We start from the raw sequence: 19,939 nt of genomic DNA, 5'->3' as shown, positions 1-19,939 counted from the left end.
CCACAACTAGCCGGGAGGGAGCCCGAGAAAAAGTCTGCAGCTGCCGAAGAGGCAAGAGACTTTTTCTTGCCTCTTTGTTTCGCGGCGTGCAAGGAGCGGGGATTCAGAGCGCCACTTAAACGAACTCCAGAGACGGGCGCGAGCCGCAGCTACCAGCGCGGACCCCAGAGACAGGCATGAGACGCTAAGGCTGCTGCTGCCGCCACCAAAAAGCCTGTGGGCGAGCACAGGTCACTCTCCACACCACCCCTCCCGGGAGCCTGTGCAGCCTGCCGCGGCCAGGCTCCCATAATCTGGGGACAACTTCCCCGGGACAGCGCACGGCGCGCCTCAGGCTGCTGCAACGTCACGCCGGCTTCTGCCGCCGCAGGCTCGCCCCGCCTCCTCCGTACCGCTCCCTCCCCGTGGCCTGACTGAGCCAGAGCCCCCGAATCAGCTGCTCCTTTAACCCCGTTCTGTCTGGGCGGGGAACAGATGCCCTCAGGCGACCTACATGCAGAGGCGGGTCCAAATCCAAAGCTGAACCCCGGGAGCTGTACGAACAAAGAAGAGAAAGGGAAATCTCTCCCAGCAGCCTCAGAAGCAGCGGATTAAAGCTCCACAAACAACTTGATGTGCCTGCATCTGTTGAATACCTGAATAGACAATGAATCATCCCAAATTTAGGAGGTGGACTTTGGGAGCAGGATATATTAACTTTTCCCCTCTTCCTTTTTTTGTGAGTGTATATGTGTATGCTTCTGGGTGAGATTTTGTCTGTATAGCTTTGCTCTCACCGTTAGTCCTAGGGTTAGGTCCGTCCTTTTTTTTTTTTTTTTTTTTTTTTTTTACTTAAAAAAAATTTTTTTTCCCTAATAGTTTTCTTAATAATTTTTCCCTTATTTTCTATTTTAAAAAATTTAAAAAAAAATTTTTAATAAGTTTTTTCATATTTTTTATTTTAAAAAATTAAACATTTTTTTCTTAATAAATTCTTTCTTAATAATTTTTTTCTTATTTTTTATTATAAAAAATTAATAAATCTATTTTTAAAAATTAAAAAAATTTTTTTCTTAATAAATTTATTCTTAATAATTTTTTTCTTATTTTTTATTATAATTGCTTTATTTTATTTTATTTTATCCTCTTTCTTTCCATTTGTTCTCCCTTTTATTGAGCCATGTGGATGAAAGGCTCTTGGTGCTCCAGCCAGGCATCAGGGCTTTGCCTCTGAGGTGGGAGAGCCAACTTCAGGACACTGGTCCACAAGAGACCTCCCAGCTCCACGTAATAGCAAATAGCGAAAATCTCTCAGAGATCTCCATCTCAACATCAAGACCCAGCTTCACTCAATGACCAGCAAGCTACAGTGCTGGACACCCTATGCCAAACAACTAGCAAGACAGGAACACAGCCCCATCCATTAACAGAGAGGCTGCCTAAAATCATAATAAGGCCACAGACACCCCAAAACATACCACCAGACGTGGACGTGCCCACCAGAAAGACAACATCCAGCTTCATCCACCAGAACACAAGCACTAGTTCCCTCCACCAGGAAACCTACACAACCCACTGAACCAACCTTAGCCACTGGGGACAGATACCAAAAACAACGGGAACTACGAACCTGCAGCCTGTGAAAAGGAGACCCCAAACACAGTAAGATAAGCAAAATGAGAAGACAGAAAAACACACAGCAGATGAAGGAGCAGGGTCAAAACACACCAGACCTAACAAATGAAGAGGAAATAGGTAGTCTACCTGAAAAAGAATTCAGAATAATGATAGTAAGGATGATCCAAAATCTTGGAAATAGAATAGACAAAATGCAAGAAACATTTAACAAGGACGTAGAAGAACTAAAGAGGAACCAAGCAACGATGAAAAGCACAATAAATGAAATTAAAAATACTCTAGATGGGATCAATAGCAGAATAACTGAGGCAGAAGAACGGATAAGTGACCTGGAAGATAAAATGGTGGAAATAACTACTGCAGAGCAGAATAAAGAAAAAAGAATGAAAAGAACTGAGGACAGTCTCAGAGAACTCTGGGACAACATTAAACGCACCAACATTCGAATTATAGGGGTCCCAGAAGAAGAAGAGAAAAAGAAAGGGACTGAGAAAATATTTGAAGAGATTGTAGTTGAAAACTTCCCTAATATGGGAAAGGAAATAGTTAATCAAGTCCTGAAAGCACAGAGAGTCCCATACAGGATAAATCCAAGGAGAAACACACCAAGACACATATTAATCAAACTATCAAAAATTAAATATAAAGAAAACATATTAAAAGCAGCAAGGGAAAAACAACAAATAACACACAAGGGCATCCCCATAAGGTTAACAGCTGATCTTTCAGCAGAAACTCTGCAAGCCAGAAGGGAGTGGCAGGATATACTTCAAGTGATGAAGGAGAAAAACCTACAACCAAGATTACTCTACCCAGCAAGGATCTCATTCAGATTTGATGGAGAAATTAAAACCTTTACAGACAAGCAAAAGCTGAGAGAGTTCAGCACCACCAAACCAGCTTTACAACAAATGCTAAAGGAACTTCTCTAGGCAAGAAACACAAGAGAAGGAAAACACCTACAATAACAAACCCAAAACATTTAAGAAAATGGGAATAGGAACATACATATCGATAATTACCTTAAATGTAAATGGATTAAATGCTCCCACCAAAAGACACAGACTGGCTGAATGGATACAAAAACAAGACCCATATATATGCTGTCTACAAGAGACCCACTTCAGACCTAGAGACACATACAGACTGAAAGTGAGGGGATGGAAAAAGATATTCCATGCAAATGGAAATCAAAAGAAAGCTGGAGTAGCAATTCTCATATCAGACAAAATAGACTTTAAAATAAAACTATTACAAGAGACAAAGAAGGACACTATATAATGATCAAGGGATCGATCCAAGAGGAAGGTATAACAATTGTAAATATTTATGTACCCAACATAGGAGCACCTCAATACATAAGGCAAATACTACCAGCCATAAAAGGGGAAATCGACAGTAACACAGTCATAGTAGGGGACTTTAACACCCCACTTTCACCAATACACAGATCATCCAAAATGAAAATAAATAAGGAAACACAAGCTTTAAATGATACATTAAACAAGATGGACTTAATTGATATTTATAGGACATTCTACCCAAAAACAACAGAATACACATTTTTCTCAAGTGCTCATGGAACATTCTCCAGGATAGATCATATCTTGGGTCACAAATCAAGCCTTGGTAAATTTTAAAAAATTGAAATCGTATCAAGTATCTTTTCTGACCACAACGCTATGAGACTAGATATCAATTACAGGAAAAGATCTGTAAAAAATACAAACACATGGAGGCTACACAATACACTACTTAATAACGAAGTGATCACTGAAGAAATCAAAGGGGAAATCAAAAAATACCTAGAAACAAATGACAATGGAGACACGATGGTCCAAAACCTATGGGATGCAGCAAAAGCAGTTCTAAGAGGGAAGTTTATAGCAATACAAGCCTACATCAAGAAACAGGAAACATCTCGAATAAACAACCTAACCTTGAACCTAAAGCAATTAGAGAAAGAAGAACAAAAAAAACCCCAAAGCTAGCAGAAGGAAAGAAATCATAAAGATCAGATCAGAAATAAATGAAAAAGAAATGAAGGAAACAATAGCAAAAATCAATGAAACTAAAAGCTGGTTCTTTGAGAAGATAAACAAAATTGATAAACCATTAGCCAGACTCATCAGGAGAAAAAGGGAGAAGACTCAAATTAATAGAATTAGAAATGAAAAAGGAGAAGTAACCACTGACACTGCAGAAATACAAACAATCATGAGAGATTACTACAAGCAACTCTATGCCAATAAAATGGACAACCTGGAAGAAATGGACAGATTCTTAGAAATGCACAACCTGCCAAGACTGAACCAGGAAGAAATAGAAAATATGAACAGACCAATCACAAGCACTGAAATTGAAACTGTGATTAAAAATCTTCCAAAACACAAAAGCCCAGGACCAGATGGCTTCACAGGCGAATTCTATCAAACATTTAGAGAAGAGCTAACATCTATCCTTCTCAAACTCTTCCAAAATATTGCAGAGGGAGGAACACTCCCCAACTCATTCTACGAGGCCACCATCACCCTGATACCAAAACCAGACAAAGATGTCACAAAGAAAGAAAACTACAGGCCAATATCACTGATGAACATAGATGCAAAAATCCTCAACAAAATACTAGCAAACAGAATCCAACAGCACATTAAAAGGATTATACACCATGATCAAGTGGGGTTTATCCCAGGAATGCAAGGATTCTTCAATATACGCAAATCAATCAACGTGATACATCATATTAACAAATTGAAGGAGAAAAACCATATGATCATCTCAATAGATGCAGAGAAAGCTTTTGACAAAATTCAACACCCATTTATGACAAAAACCCTCCAGAAAGTAGGCATAGAGGGAACTGACCTCAACATAATAAAGGCCATATATGACAAATCCACAGCCAACATCATTCTCAATGGTGAAAAACTGAAACCATTTCCACTAAGATCAGGCACAAGACAAGGTTGCCCACTCTCACCACTATTATTCAACATAGTTTTGGAAGTCTTAACCACAGCAATCAGAGAAGAAAAAGAAATAATAGCAACCCAAATCAGAAAAGAAAAAGTAAAGCTGTCACTTTTTGCAGATGACATGATACTATACATAGAGAATCCTAAGGATGTTACCAGAAAACTACTAGAGCTAATCAATGGATTTGGTTAAGTAGCAGGATACAAAATTAATGCACAGAACTCTCTTGCATTCCTGTATACTAATGATGAAAAATCTGAAAGTGAAATTAAGAAAACCCTCCCACTTACCATTGCAACAGAAAGAATAAAATATCTAGGAATAAACCTACCTAAGGAGACAAAAGACCTGTATGCAGAAAATTATAGGACACTGATGAAAGAAATTAAAGATGATACAAATAGATGGAGAGATATACCATGTTCTTGGATTGGAAGAATCAACATTGTGAAAATGACTCTGCTACCCAAAGCAATCTACAGATTCAATGCAATCCCTATCAAACTACCACTGGCATTTTTCACAGAACTAGAACAAAAAATTTCACAATTTGTATGGAAACACAAAAGACCCCGAATAGCCAAAGCAATCTTGAGAACGAAAAATGGAGCTGGAGGAATCAGGCTCCCTGACTTCAGACTATATTACAAAGCTACAGTAATCAAGACAGTTTGGTACTGGCACAAAAACAGAAATATAGATCAATGGAACAGGATAGAAAGCCCAGAGATAAGCCCACGCACATATGGTCACCTTATCTTTGATAAAGGAGGCAAGCATATACAGTGGAGAAAAGACAGCCTCTTCAATAAGTGGTGCTGGGAAAATTGGACAGGTACATGTAAAAGTATGAAATTAGAACACTCTCTGACACCATACACAAAAATAAACTCAAAATGGATTAAAGACCTAAGTGTAAGGCCAGACACTATCAAACTCTTAGAGGAAAACATAGGCAGAACACTCTATGACATAAATCACAGCAAGATCCTTTTTGACCCAGCTCCTAGAGAAATGGAAATAAAAACAAAAATAAACAAATGGGACCTAATGAAACTTAAAAGCTTTTGCACAGCAAAGGAAACCATAAACAAGACCAAAAGACAACCCTCAGAATGGGAGAAAATATTTGCAAATGAAGCAACGGACAAAGGATTAATCTCCAAGATTTACAAGCAGCTCATGCAGCTCAATAACAAAAAAACAAACAACCCAATCCAAAAATGGGCAGAAGACCTAAATAGACATTTCTCCAAAGAAGATATACAGATTGCCAACAGACACATGAAAGAATGCTCAACATCATTAATCATTAGAGAAATGCAAATCAAAACTACAATGAGGTATCATCTCACACCGGTCAGAATGGCCATCATCAAAAAATCTAGAAACAATAAATGCTGGAGAGGGTGTGGAGAAAAGGGAACCCTCTTGCACTGTTGGTGGGAATGTAAATTGATACAGCCACTATGGAGAACAGTATGGAGGTTCCTTAAAAAACTAAAAATAGAACTACCATACGACCCAGCAATCCCACTACTGGGCATATACCCTGAGAAAACCATAATTCAGAAAGAGTCATGTACCAAAATATTCATTGCAGCTCTGTTTACAATAGCCAGGACATGGAAGCAACCTAGGTGTCCATCATCGGATGAATGGATAAAGAAGATGTGGCACATATATACAATGGAATATTACTCAGCCATAAAAAGAAATGAAATGGAGGTGTTTGTAATGAGGTGGATGGAGTTAGAGTCTGTCATACAGAGTGAAGTAAGTCAGAAAGAGAAAAAGAAATACAGTATGCTAACACATATATATGGAATCTAAGGGGGAAAAAAAAGGTCATGAAGAACCTAGTGGCAAGATGGGAATAAAGACACAGACCTACTAGAGAATGGACTTGAGGATATGGGGAGGGGGAGGGGTGAGATGTGACAGGGTGAGAGAGTGTCATGGACATATATACACTACCAAATGTAAAATAGATAGCTAGTGGGAAGCAGCCGCATAGCACAGGGAGATCAGCTCGGTGCTTTGTGACCACCTAGAGGAGTGGGATAGGGAGGGTGGGAGGGAGGGAGATGCAAGAGGGAAGAGATATGGGAACATATGTATATGTATAACTGATTCACTTTGTTATAAAGCAGAAGCTAACACACCATTGTAAAGCAATTATACTTCAATAAAGATGTTTAAAAAAAAAAAAAAAAAAAAAAGTCATGTACCACAATGTTCATTGCAGCTCTATTTACAATAGCCAGGACATGGAAGCAACCTAAGTGTCTATCAACAGATGAATGGATAAAGAAGATGTGGCACATTTATACAACGGAATATTACTCAGCCATAAAAAGAAACGAAATTTTTATTTGTAGTGAGGTGGATGGACCTAGAGTCTGTCATACAGAGTGAAGTAAGTCAGAAAGAGGAAAACAAATACCGTATGCTAACACACATATATGGAATAGATAAAGTTCTGAAGAACCTAGGGGCAAGATGGGAATAAAGACACAGACCTACTAGAGAATGGACTTGAGGATACAGGGAGGGGGAAGTGTAAGATGGAACAAAGTGAGAGAGTGACATGGACATATATACACTACCAAATGTAAAATACATAGCTAGTGCAAAGCAGCCGCATAGCACAGGGAGATCCGCTCAGTGCTTTGTGACCACCTAGAGGTGTGGGATAGGGAGGGTGGGAGGGAGGGAGATGCAAGAGGGAAGAGATATGGGGATATATGTATATGTGTAACTGATTCACTTTGTTATAAAGCAGAAGCTAACACACCATTGTAAAGCAGTTATACTCCAATAAAGACGTTAAAAAAAAAAAACAGAGAAAAAAAAATGTCATCACCAAACCCAAGGTCATCTAAATTTTCTCCTATGCTATCTTCTAGGAATTTTAGAGTTTGCATTTTACATTTGGGTATGTGATCCATTTTTGTTGATTTTGGGGGTTTTTTAATTTTTCATTTATTTTTTATTTAATATAGTTGATATACAATATAAATTACAGGTGTACAATATAGTGATTCACAGTTTTTAAAGGTTATACTTCATTTGTAGTTATTATAAAATATTAGCTATATTCCCCATGTTATACAACATATCCTTGTAGCTTATTTTATACATAATAGTTTGTACCTCTTAATCCCCTACCCCTATATTGCCCCTGCCCCCTTCTCTCTCCCCACTACTGGTAACCACTAGTTTGTTCTTTATAAGGGTATGTGATCCATTTTGAGTTAATTTTTGTGAAGGCTGTAAGAACTGTGTCTAGATTTTTTTTTTTTAATGTGTGGATGTCTAGTTGTTCCAGCACCATCTGTTGAAAAGACTATTTTTCTCCATTGTTTTGCCTTTTCTCCTTCATCAAATATCAATTGGCTATATTTATGTGAATCTATTTCTGGGCTCTCTATTGTATTTCATTGATATATTTGTCTACTCTTTCACCAGTACCACACTGTATTGATTACTATAGCTTTATAGCAAGTCTTGAACTCGGTAGTGTCAGTACTCCAATTTGTTCTTCTCCTTCAGTATTGTGTTGGCTATTCTGAGTCTTTTGTCTCTCCATATAAACTTTATTTTTTAATATTTATTTATTTATTTGGTTTCTCTGGGTCTTAGTTGTAGCAGGCGGGCTCCTTAGTTGCAGCACGTTCGCTCCTTAGTTGTGGCATGAGAACTCTTAGTTGCAGCATGCATGTGGAGTCTAGTTCCCTGACAGGGATCGAACCCAGGCCTCCTGCATTGGGAGCGTGGAGTCTTATCCACTGTGCCACCAGGGAAGTCCCTCCATATAAAATTTAGAATCAGTTTGTCAATAGCCACAAAGTAACTTGCTGGATTTTTATTGGGATTGTGTTGAATCTACAGATCAAGTTGGAAAAAACTGGCATCTTGACAATATTGGGTCTTCCTATCTGTGAATATGGAATAGTTCATTTATTTAGTTCTTCTTTGATTTCTGTCATTAGAGTTATGTAATTTCCCTCATATAGATCTTGTCCATAGTTTGTTAGTATTTCATTTTGTGGGGGAGCTAACATAAATGGTATTGCATTTTTAATTTCAAATTCCACTTGTTCTTTGCTGGCATGTAGGAGAGCATTTGACTTCTGTATATTAACCATGTATCTTGCAACCTTTCTATAATCACTTATTAGTTCCAGGAAGTTTTTTGTCAATTCTTTTAGATTTTCTACGTAGACCATCATACCATCTGCAACACAGATAGTTTTATTTCTTCCTTTCTAATCTGTATCCCTTTTATTTACTTTTCTTGTATTATTGCATTAGCTAGGACTTCCAGTATGACGTTGAAAGCAGTGATGAAAGGGGACATTCTTGCCTTGTTCCTGGTCTTAGTGGGAAAGCTTTCAGTTTCTCACCATTCAGTGTGATGTTAGGTTTTCTGTAGATATTCTTTATCAGGCTGTGGAAGTTCACCTCTATTCCTAGTTTACTGAGGGTTGTTTTCTTTTTTTACCTGAATGGGTGTTGGATTTTATTAAATGCTTTTTCTGCATTTATTGATATGATCGTGTGGTTTTTCTTCTTTAGCTTGTTGATGTGATGGATCACATTAATTGATTTTCAAGTGTTGAACCAGCCTTGCATACCTGGTTGTGGGATAAATCCCATATTGTTGCAGTGTATAATTCTTTTTATACATCGTTGGATTCAATTTGATAATATTTTGTTGAATACTTTCACATCTATGTTTATGAGAGATAGTGGTCTATATTTTTCTTGTAATGTCATTGCCTGGTTTTGGAATTAGGATAATACTGGCATCATAGAATGAGTTAGGAGGTATTCCTTCTGCTTTTATATTCTGAAAGAGACTGCAGAGGACTGGTGTAATTTCTTCTTTAAATATTTGGTGGAATTCATCCGTGAGCTCATCTGGGTATGTTTTCAGTTTTGGAAGGTTATTAATTATTGATTCAATTTCTTTAATAATGTAGACCTATTTAGATTATTTATTTCTTCTTATGTGAGTTTTGGCAGATTGTTTCTTTCAAAAAATCAGTCCATTTTTATCTAGGTTATCAAATTTGTGGGCATAAAGTTGTTCAGAGTGTTCCTTGATTATCCTTTTAATGTTCATGGTATTGGTAGTAACATCCCCTCTTTCATTCCTGGTGTTAGTAATTTGTGTCCTCTTTTTTTTCTTCACTTGACTAGAAGCTCATAACTTTTATTCATCTTCTCAAAGAACCAGTTTTGGGTTTCATTGATTTTTCTCTATTAATTTCCTATTTTTAATTTTATTGATTTCTGTTCTAATTTCTCTTATTTCTTTTCTTCTGCTTACTTTGGATTTAATTTGCTCTTTTTCTAGTTTCCTAGGGTGGAAGCTTAAATGATTTATTTTAGATCTTTCCTCTTTTCTAATGTATACATTCTATGTTACTCAATTTTCCTCAAACCTCTGTTTTCACTGTATCGTACAAATTTTTATGAGTTGTGTTTTCATTTTCATTTAGTTGAAAATATTTTTAAATTTCTCTTGAGATTTTTTCCTTTGACTCATGTATTATTTAGATGTGTGTTGTTTTTTGTTTTTTGGGGTTTTTTAATTTTTGAATTTTATTTAATTTATTTTTTTTATACAGCAGGTCCTTATTAGTCATCAATTTTATGCACATCAGTGTATACATGTCAACCCCAATCTCCCAATTCATCACACCACCACCCCACCCCCCATCGCTTTCCCCCCTTGGTATCCATACGTTTCTTCTCTACAGCTGTGTCTCAATTTCTGCCCTGCAAACTGGTTCATCTGTACCATTTTTCCAGATTCCAAATATATGCGTTAATATACATTTGTTTTTCTCTTTCTGACTTACTTCACTCTGTATGACAGTCTCTAGATCCATCCACGTCTCTACAAATGACCCAATTTCGTTCCTTTTTATGGCTGAGTAATATTCCATTGTATGTATGTACCACATATTCTTTATCCACTTGTCTGTTGATGGGCATTTAGGTTCCTTCCATGACCTGACTACTGTAAATAGTGCTGCAATGAACATTGGGGTGCATGTGTCTTTTTCAATTATGGTATTCTCTGGGTATATGCCCAGTAGTGGGATTGCTGGATCATATGGTAATTCTATTTTTAGTTTTTTAAGGAACCTCCATAATGTTCTCCAAAGTGGCTGTATCAATTTACATTCCCACCAACAGTGCATGGGGGTTCCCTTTAATCCACACTCTCTCCAGCATTTGTTGTTTGTAGATTTTCTGATGATGCCCATTCTAACTGGTGAGAGGTGATACCTCACTGTAGTTTTGATTTGCTTTTCTCTAATAATTAGTGATGTTTAGCATCTTTTCATGTGCTTCTTGGGCATCTATATGTCTTCTTGGGAGAAATGTCTATTTAGGTCTTCTGCCCATATTTGGATTGGGTTGTTTGTTTTTTAAATATTGAGCTGCATGAGCTGTTTATATATTTTGGAGATTAATCCTTTGTCCGTTGATTCATTTGCAAATATTTTCTCCCATTCAGAGGGTTGTCTTTCTGTCTTCTTTATGGTTTCCTTTGTTGTGCAAAAGCTTTTAAGTTTCATTAAGTCCCATTTGTTTATTTTTGTTTTAATTTCCATTACTCTAGGAGGTGGATCAAAAAAGATCTTGCTGTGATTTACGTCAAAGAGTATTCTTCCTATGTTTTCCTCTAAGAGTTTATAGTGTCCGGTCTTACATTTAGGTCTCTAATCCATTTTGAGTTTATTTTTGTGTATGGTGTTAGGGAGTGTTCTAATTTCATTCTTTTACATGTATCTGTCCAGTTTCCCCAGCATCACTTATTGAAGAGACTGTCTTTTCTCCATTGTATATCCTTGCCTCCTTTGTCATAGATTAGTTGACCATAGGTGCGTGGGTTTATCTCTGGGCTTTCTATCTTGTTCCATTGATCTATGTTTCTGTTTTTGTGCCAGTACCATATTGTCTTGATTACTGTAGCTTTATAGTATAGTCTGAAGTCAGGGAGTCTGATTCCTCCAGCTCCGTTTTTTTCCCTCAAGACTGCTTTGGCTATTCAGGGTCTTTTGTGTCTCCATATAAATTTTAAGATTTTTTGTTCTAGTTCCACAAAAAATGCCATTGGTAATTTGATAGGGATTGCATTGAATCTGTAGATTGCTTTGGGTAGTATAGTCATTTTCACAATATTGATTCTTCCAATCCAAGAACATGGTATATCTTTCCATCTGTTGGTATCATTTTTACTTTCTTTCATCAGTGTCTTATACTTTTTTCCATACAGGTCTTTTGTCTCCCTAGGTAGGTTTATTCCCAGGTATTTTATTATTTTTGTTGCAATGGTAAATGGGAGTGTTTCCTTAATTTCTCTTTCAGATTTTTCATCATTAGTGTATAGTAATGCAAGAGACTTCTGTGCATTAATTTTGTATCCTGCTACTTTACCAAATTCATTGATTAGATCTAGTAGTTTTCTGGTGACATTTTTAGGATTCTCTACGTATAGTATCATGTCATCTCCAAACAGTGACAGTTTTACTTCTTCTTTTCCAATTTGCATTTCTTTTATTTCTTTTTCTTCTCTGATGGCCGTGGCTAAGACTTCCAAAACTATGTTGAATAATAGTGGTGAGAGTAGACATCCTTGTCTTGTTCCTGATCTTAGAGGAAATGCTTTCAGTTTTTCACCATTGAAAATGATGTTGTCTGTGGGTTTGTCGTATATGGCCTTTATTATGTTGAGGTAGGTTGCCTCTATGCCCACTTTCTGGAGAGTTTTTATCATAAATGGGTGTTGAATTTTGTTAAAAGCTTTTTCTGCATCTATTGAGATGATCATAGGGTTTTTATTCTCCAGTTTGTTAATATGGTGTATCACATTGATTGATTTGCATATATTGAAGAATCCTTGCATCCCTGGGATAAATCCCACTTGATCGTAGTGTATGATCCTTTTAATGTGTTGTTGGATTCTGTTTGCTAGTATTTTGTTGAGGATTTTTGCATCTATGTTCATCAGTGATGTTGGTTTGTAATTTTCTTTTTTTGTGACATCTCTGTCTGGTTTTGCTATCAGGGTGATGGTGGCCTCATAGAATGAGTTTGAGAGTGTTCCTTCATCTGCAATTTTTTGGAAGAGTTTGAGAAGGATGGGTGTTAGCTCTTCTCTAAATGTTTGATAGAATTCACCTGTGAGGCCATCTGGTCCTGGACATTTGTTTGTTGGAAGATTTTTAATCACAGTTTCAATTTCATTACTTGTGATTGGTCTGTTCATATTTTCTATTTCTTCCTGGTTCAGTCTTGGCAGGTTATACCTTTCTAAGAATTTGTCCATTTCTTCCAGGTTGTCCATTTTATTGGCATAGAGTTGCTTGTAGTAGTCTCTTAGGATGCTTTGTATTTCTGCAGTGTCTGTTGTAACTTCTCCTTTTTCATTTCTAATTTTATTGATTTGAGTCCTCTCCCTCTTTTTCTTGATGAGTCTGGCTAATGGCTTATCAATTTTGTTTATCTTCTCAAAGAACCAGCTTTTAGTTTTATTGATCTTTGCTATTGTTTTCTTTGTTTCTATTTCATTTATTTCTGCTCTGATCTTTATGATTTCATTCCTTCTGTTAACTTTGGGTTTTGTTTGTTCTTCTTTCTCTAGTTCCTTTAGGTGTAAGGTTAGATTGTTTACTTGAGATTTTTCTTGTTTCTTGAGGTAGCTTGTATAGCTATAAACTTCCCTCTTAGAACTGCTTTTGCTGCATTCCATAGGTTTTGGATCGTCGTGTTTTCATTGTCATTTTTCTCTAGGTATTTTTTGATTTCCTCTTTGATTTCTTCAGTGATCTCTTGGTTATTTAGTAACGTATTGTTTAGCTTCCATGTGTTTGTGTTTTTTACATTTTTTTCCCTGTAATTCATTTCTAATCTCAAAGCGTTGTGGTCAGAAAAGATGCTTGATATGATTTCAGTTTTCTTAAATTTACTATGGTTTGATTTGTGACCCAAGATGTGATCTATCCTGGAGAATGTTCCATGTGCACTTGAGAAGAAAATGTTATCTGCTGTTTTTGGATGGATTGTCCTATAAATATCAATTAAATCTATCTGGCCTATTGTGTCATTTAAAGCTTCTGTTTCCTTATTTATTTTCATTTTGGATGATCTGTCTATTGGTGTAAGTGAGGTGTTAAAATCTCCCACTATTATTGTGTTACTGTTAATTTCTTCTTTTATAGCTGTTAGCAGTTGCCTTATGTATTGAGGTGCTCCTCTCTTGGGTGCATATATATTAGTAATTGTTATATCTTCTTCTTGGTTTGATCCCTTGATCATTATGTAGTGTCCTTCCTTGTCTCCTGTAACATTGTTTATTTTAAAGTCTATTTTATCTGATATGAGTATTGCTACTCTAGCTTCCTTTTGATTTCTATTTGCATGGAATATCTTTTTCCATCCCCTCACTTTCAGTCTGTATGTGTCCCTGGGTCTGAAGTGGGACTCTTGCAGACAGCATATAGATGGGCCTTGTTTTTGTATCCATTCAGTAAGCTTGTGTCTTTTGGTTGGAGCATTTAATCCATTCACGTTTAAGGTAATTATCAATATGTATGTACCTATGATCATTTTCTTAATTGTTTTGGGTTTGTTTTTGTAGGTCCTTTTCTTCTCTTGTGTTTCCCACTTAGAGAAGTTCCTTTAGCATTTGTTGTAGAGCTGGTTTGGTGGTGCTCAATTCTCTTAGCTTTTGCTTGTCTGTAAAACTTTTGATTTTTCCATCGAATCTGAATGAGATCCTTGCCGGGTAGAGTAATCTTGGTCGTAGGTTCTTCCCTTTCATCACTTTAAGTATATCATGCCACTCCCTTCTGGCTTGTAGAGTTTCTGCTGAGAAATCAGCTGTTAACCTTATGGGAGTTCCCTTGTATGTGTCATTTTTCCCTTGCTGCTTTCAATAATTTTTCTTTGTCTTTAATTTTTGCCAGTTTGATTACTATGTGTCTTGGTGTGTTTCTCCTTGGGTTTATCCTGTATGGGACTCTCTGCACTCCCTGGACTTGGGTGGCTATTTCCTTTCCATGTTAGGGAAGTTTTCGACTACAATCTCTTTGAATATTTTCTCTGGTCCTTTCTCTCTCTCTTCTCCTTCTGGGACCCCTATAATGCGAATGTTCTTGCATTTAATATTGTCCCAGAGGTCTCTTAGGCTGCCTTCATTTCTTTTCATTCTTTTGTCTTTATTCTGTTCCTCAGCAGTGAATTCCACCATTCTGTCTTCCAGGTCACTTATCCATTCTTCTGTCTCAGTTATTCTGCTATTGATTCCTTCCAGTGTAGTTTTCATTTCAGTTATTGTATTGCTCATCTCTGTTTGTTTGTTCTTTCGTTCTTCTAGGTCTTTGTTAAACATTTCTTGCTTCTTCTCGATCTTTGCCTCCATTCTTTTTCCGAGGTCCTGGATCATCTTCACTATCATTATTCTGAATTCTTTTTCTGGAAGGTTGCCTATGTCCACTTCATTTAGTTGTTTTTCTGGGGTTTTATCTTGTTCCTTCATCTGGTACATAGCCCTCTGCCTTTTCATCTTGTCTCTCTTTCTGTGAATGTGGTTTTTGTTCCACAGGCTGCAGGATTGTAGTTCTTTTTGCTTCTGCTGTCTGCCCTCTCGTGGATGAGGCTATCTAAGGGGCTTGTGCAAGTTTTCTCTAGAAGTGTGTTGTTTTATTTCCAAATATTTTGAGGTTTTCCAGCTATCTTTCTGTTATTGATTTCCAGTTTAATTCTATTGAGGTCTTAGAGTAGACTTTATATGATTTCTTTTTTTTTTTAAACTGGTTAATGTATACAAGTTCATTGCCACTAGACCTGTCTTACAAGAAATGCTAAAGGAATTTCTTCAAGTTGAAACAAAAGGATGCTAACTAGCCATATGAAAACATATAAACATATAAAACTCACTGGTAAAGGTAAATATATAATCAAGTTCAGGATACCCTAATACTGTAATGGTGGTAAGTAAATCACTTTTATCTCAAGTATAAAAATTAAAAAACAATTTTAAAAGTAACCATAGCTACAATAACATATTAATGAATGCTCAATATTAAAAGGTGTAAACTATGACATCAGTAGCATAAAATATGGGGGAAGAAGTTAAATTGTAGACTTTTTGTATGCAGTTTAAGGTAAGCTCTTATCAGCTTTAAAAAATATTATATCTAGAAGATGTTTTATATAAGCCTCATAGTAACCACAAAGAAAAAACCTATAGTGGTTACTCAAAAGATAAAGAAAAAGATAAAGCATACTATTACCCCCCCAAAAAAAAAATCACAAAGGAAGACAAGTAAGAAAGGAAAAAAGCAACTAAGGAACTAAAAAATAAATAGAAAACAATTAACAAAATGGCAATAGTAAGTCCTTACCTATCAATAATTACTTTAAATATAAAAGGACTAAATTCTCTTATTGAAAGACACAAGGTGGTTGAATAGGTAAAAAAATAAGATCCAACAATATGCTATTTACAAGACACTCACTTTAGCTTTAAGGACACACATAGCTTGAACGTGAATGATGGAAAAAGATATTCCATGCAAATGGAGTATCAGATAAAATGGACTTTCAGTCAAGATTGGTCACAAGAGAAAAAGAAATATACTAGATAGTGGTAAAGGGGTCAATTCATCAAGAATATACAACAATTGTAAATACATATGCACCCAACATTAGAGCACCTAAGTATTTTAAACAAATATTTACAGAACTGAGGAGAGAAATAGACAGCAATATATAAATAGTAGGGAACATCAGTGCCCCACTTTTCACATTGAACAGATCATCCAGACAGAAAATTAATAAATAGCACACCTGAATAACACTATAGACCTAATGGGCCTAAGAGACACATACAGAACATTCCACACAACAGCAACAAAGTACACATTTTTCTCAAGCGCACACAAAATATTCTCCAGGACATCCTATATTGGGTCACAAAGCAAGCCTTAACAAGTTTAAGGAGATTGAAACCATATTTAGTGTCTATTCCAACTGCAATGATATGAAACCAGAAATCAGTAACAGGAAAAAACTGCAAAATTCACAATTATGTGGAAGTTAAACAACACACTCCTGCATAACAAATGAGCTGAAGAAGAAATCAAAAAGAAAATCAGAAAATACTTTGAGACAAACAAAAATGAAAACACTACATACCAAAACTTATGGGATGTATCAAAAGCAGTCATAAGATGGAAGTTTATAGCAATAAATTTGTACATTAAGAAAAAAGAAAGATCTCAAATAAACAACCTAAATTTACACCTCGAGGAATTAGAAAAAGAAAAACTAAGAAACCCAACATTAGCAGAAGGAAGAAAATAATAAAGATTAGAGGAGAAATAAATAAAATAAAGAATAGAAAGATAGAAAAAAATCAATAAAACTGAGTTGGTTTTTGAAAAGATAAACAAAATTGACAAAACTTTAACTAGACTAACCAAGGAAAATAAGAGAGGACTCAAAAAACAAAAGTGTAAATGACAGAAAAGATATTACATCTGGTACCACAGAAATACAAAGAATCCTAAGGTTACTATGACAACAAATTGTATAACCTAGAAGAAACAGATAAATTCATAGAAACATACATACAACCTACCAAGACTGAATCATTAAGAAATAGACAACAATAGAACAATAGAACAGATCAATGATGACTAAGAAGATTGAAACCATAATCGAAAGACTCCCACCAAAGAAAACCCCAGGACAGGATGCTTTCACTGGTGAATTCTACCACAAATTTAAAGAAGAACTTTTTTAAAAAAATTCTAAAATTCATATGGAACCACAAAAGACCTGGAATAGCCAAAGAAATCCTGAAAAAGAAGAACAAAGGTGGAGGCATCACACATCCTGGTTTCAAACTAAACTACAAAGCTATAATAATCAAAACAGTATGGTACTAGCATAAAAACAGACACACAGTCTAATGGAATAGAATGCAGAGCCCATAAATAAACCCATACACATACACTTAACTAATATTTGACAATAGAGCCAAGAATACCCAGTGGGGATAAGGTAGTCATTTCAATAAATGGTATTGGGAAAACTGGATATTTACATGCAAAAGAATGAAATTGGATCCCTATATATATATATCACTCACAAAAATTAACTTGAAATGGATTAAAGACTTAAATGTAAGGCCTGAAATTCAAACTCCTAGAGGAAAACACCATGACATTTGTCTCTGTGACCATTTTTTAGGTATAACACTAAAAGCACACTCAATAAAAACAAAAATAAACAAGCAGCACTACATCAAATTAAAAAGCTTCTGCACAGCAATAGAAACAATCAACAGAATGAAGAGGCAGCCTATGGGATAGGAGAAAATATTTGCAAACCATCTATCAGATAAGGGGTTAATATCCAAACTGTATAAGGAATTCATACAACTCAATAGCAATAATAATAATAATCTGATTTTAAAATAGGCAGAGGGCTGAATAGGCATTTTTTCAAAGAAAACGTACAAATGGCCAACATGTACATGAAAAGATGCTCAATATCACTAATCATCAGGGAAATGAAAATCAAAACCACAATGAGATATTACCTCACACCTGTTAGAATGGCTATTATCAAAAAGACAAAGGATAACAAGTGTTGGCAAGGTTGTGGAGAAAAGAGAACCCTGTACACTGTTGGTTGGAACGTAAATTGGTGCAGCCACTATGGAAAAAGGTGTGAAAGTTCCTCAAAAAATTAAAAGTAGAACTACCATATGATCCAGCAATCCCACTTCTTGATATATATCAGAAGGAAACAAAACCACTATCTTGAAGAGATATCTGCACCCCCGTGTTCATGGCAGCATTATTCACAATAGCCTAAACATGGAAACAACCTAAGTGTCCATGGATGGATGAACAGATGAGATATACATATAATGGAATATTGTAGAATGGTGGTTGCCAGGGGCTGGAGAGGTAATGGGGAGATGTTGGTTGAAGGGTACAAACTTGCACTTAAAAGATGAATAAGTTCTGGATATCTAATGTACAGCATGATGATTACAGTTAACAATACTGTATTATATACTTGAAAGTTGATGAGAGAGTAAATCTTAAATGGTCTCACCATCAAAAAAAAAATTATGTGAGGTGATGGATGTGTTAACTAACCTTATTGTGGTAATCATTTCACAATGTATACATGTATCAAATCTTCACATTGTATATCTTAAACTTACACAATGTTATATGTCAATTATATCCAACACATCTGGAAAAAAAAAAACTTAAAGAGGAGAAGGAAGGGTTAGTTCTACATAAGGTGAAAGGCAGAATCACATAATGTCACCACCCGAAGGGTTTCTTAATCATCTATTCAGGTATTTTAAGTTGGCATCCCAGTGGACTATATTCATTCTGAGATATGTTCTCTTTGGCCAACACAGGGTTTTTGTTTTGTTTTAACTAACCCAACTTTATTTATAAAGTTCTGAAATCCCAGACTCTCTGGAAAGATGGGAAGATCTGACAAAGCAGAGTCCATATTCCAAGCTGTCAATAATCATTGGCTGGGATTTAACAGCAGGGAATCCCTTTAGACCTTCAGTCTCCTGCCACAGTTTCCAGTTCCAATTCTGTAAAGCCAGAGCTTCCCTCTGTGCTTTGCAGCTACCAGTCATCAGAATTAGCAGGTCCTGAGAGTTTAATCCCCTCGCTCAATGTATAAGGAAACCAAGGACCAGAGAGGCAATAGAAATTGCCTAAAATCAGAGCCTGTTGTAAAGTGGAGGGCTCGGGCGTCCCCCTAAAGACAGCAGGAGGCCCAACTGGGATGGTCTTTGAATGACCAAGGACTTTGGCAGTTGTGGACATCTCAGGTTTTAGTGAGGACTTCGGGATCGGAGCTTTGAGCAGGGTAAGCAGCCCCCCGTCCTCAGCTTCCTCCCGGGGGTCTCCTCCCCCACAACCCCAAAGTCCCACTCTGCACTCGCTGGAGTATCCCCAGCACCAGCTCCCGGAACGATGGAATGCACCCTGGGCTTCTCCAGAAGGAGTCACTGTGTAGCAGGAGCGGACGCTGTCACTGGACTCCCTGGAAGACAGGATCCTCGGATCCTCGGATCCTTCACTGGCGACCCCCTTGGGGCGCCACCTAGGGGGTGCAGAGGGCCTCGCGGGTTCTTCGGAATCGCATTATCTAAAAGGCTAAATGTAAAATAGAGAAGCAGTGGGAAGTAGCTGCATAGCACGGGGAGGTCAGCTCGGTGCTTTGTGACCACCTACAGGGTGGGGTAGGGAAGGTGGGAGGGAGA

The sequence above is a fragment of the Eubalaena glacialis genome, chromosome 13 (genome assembly GCF_028564815.1).
Source record: "Eubalaena glacialis isolate mEubGla1 chromosome 13, mEubGla1.1.hap2.+ XY, whole genome shotgun sequence".
In the NCBI taxonomy this organism is placed as follows: domain Eukaryota; kingdom Metazoa; phylum Chordata; class Mammalia; order Artiodactyla; family Balaenidae; genus Eubalaena; species Eubalaena glacialis.
The sequence above is the reverse complement of the archived record's forward strand: the minus strand, read 5'-3'. Positions refer to the sequence as shown.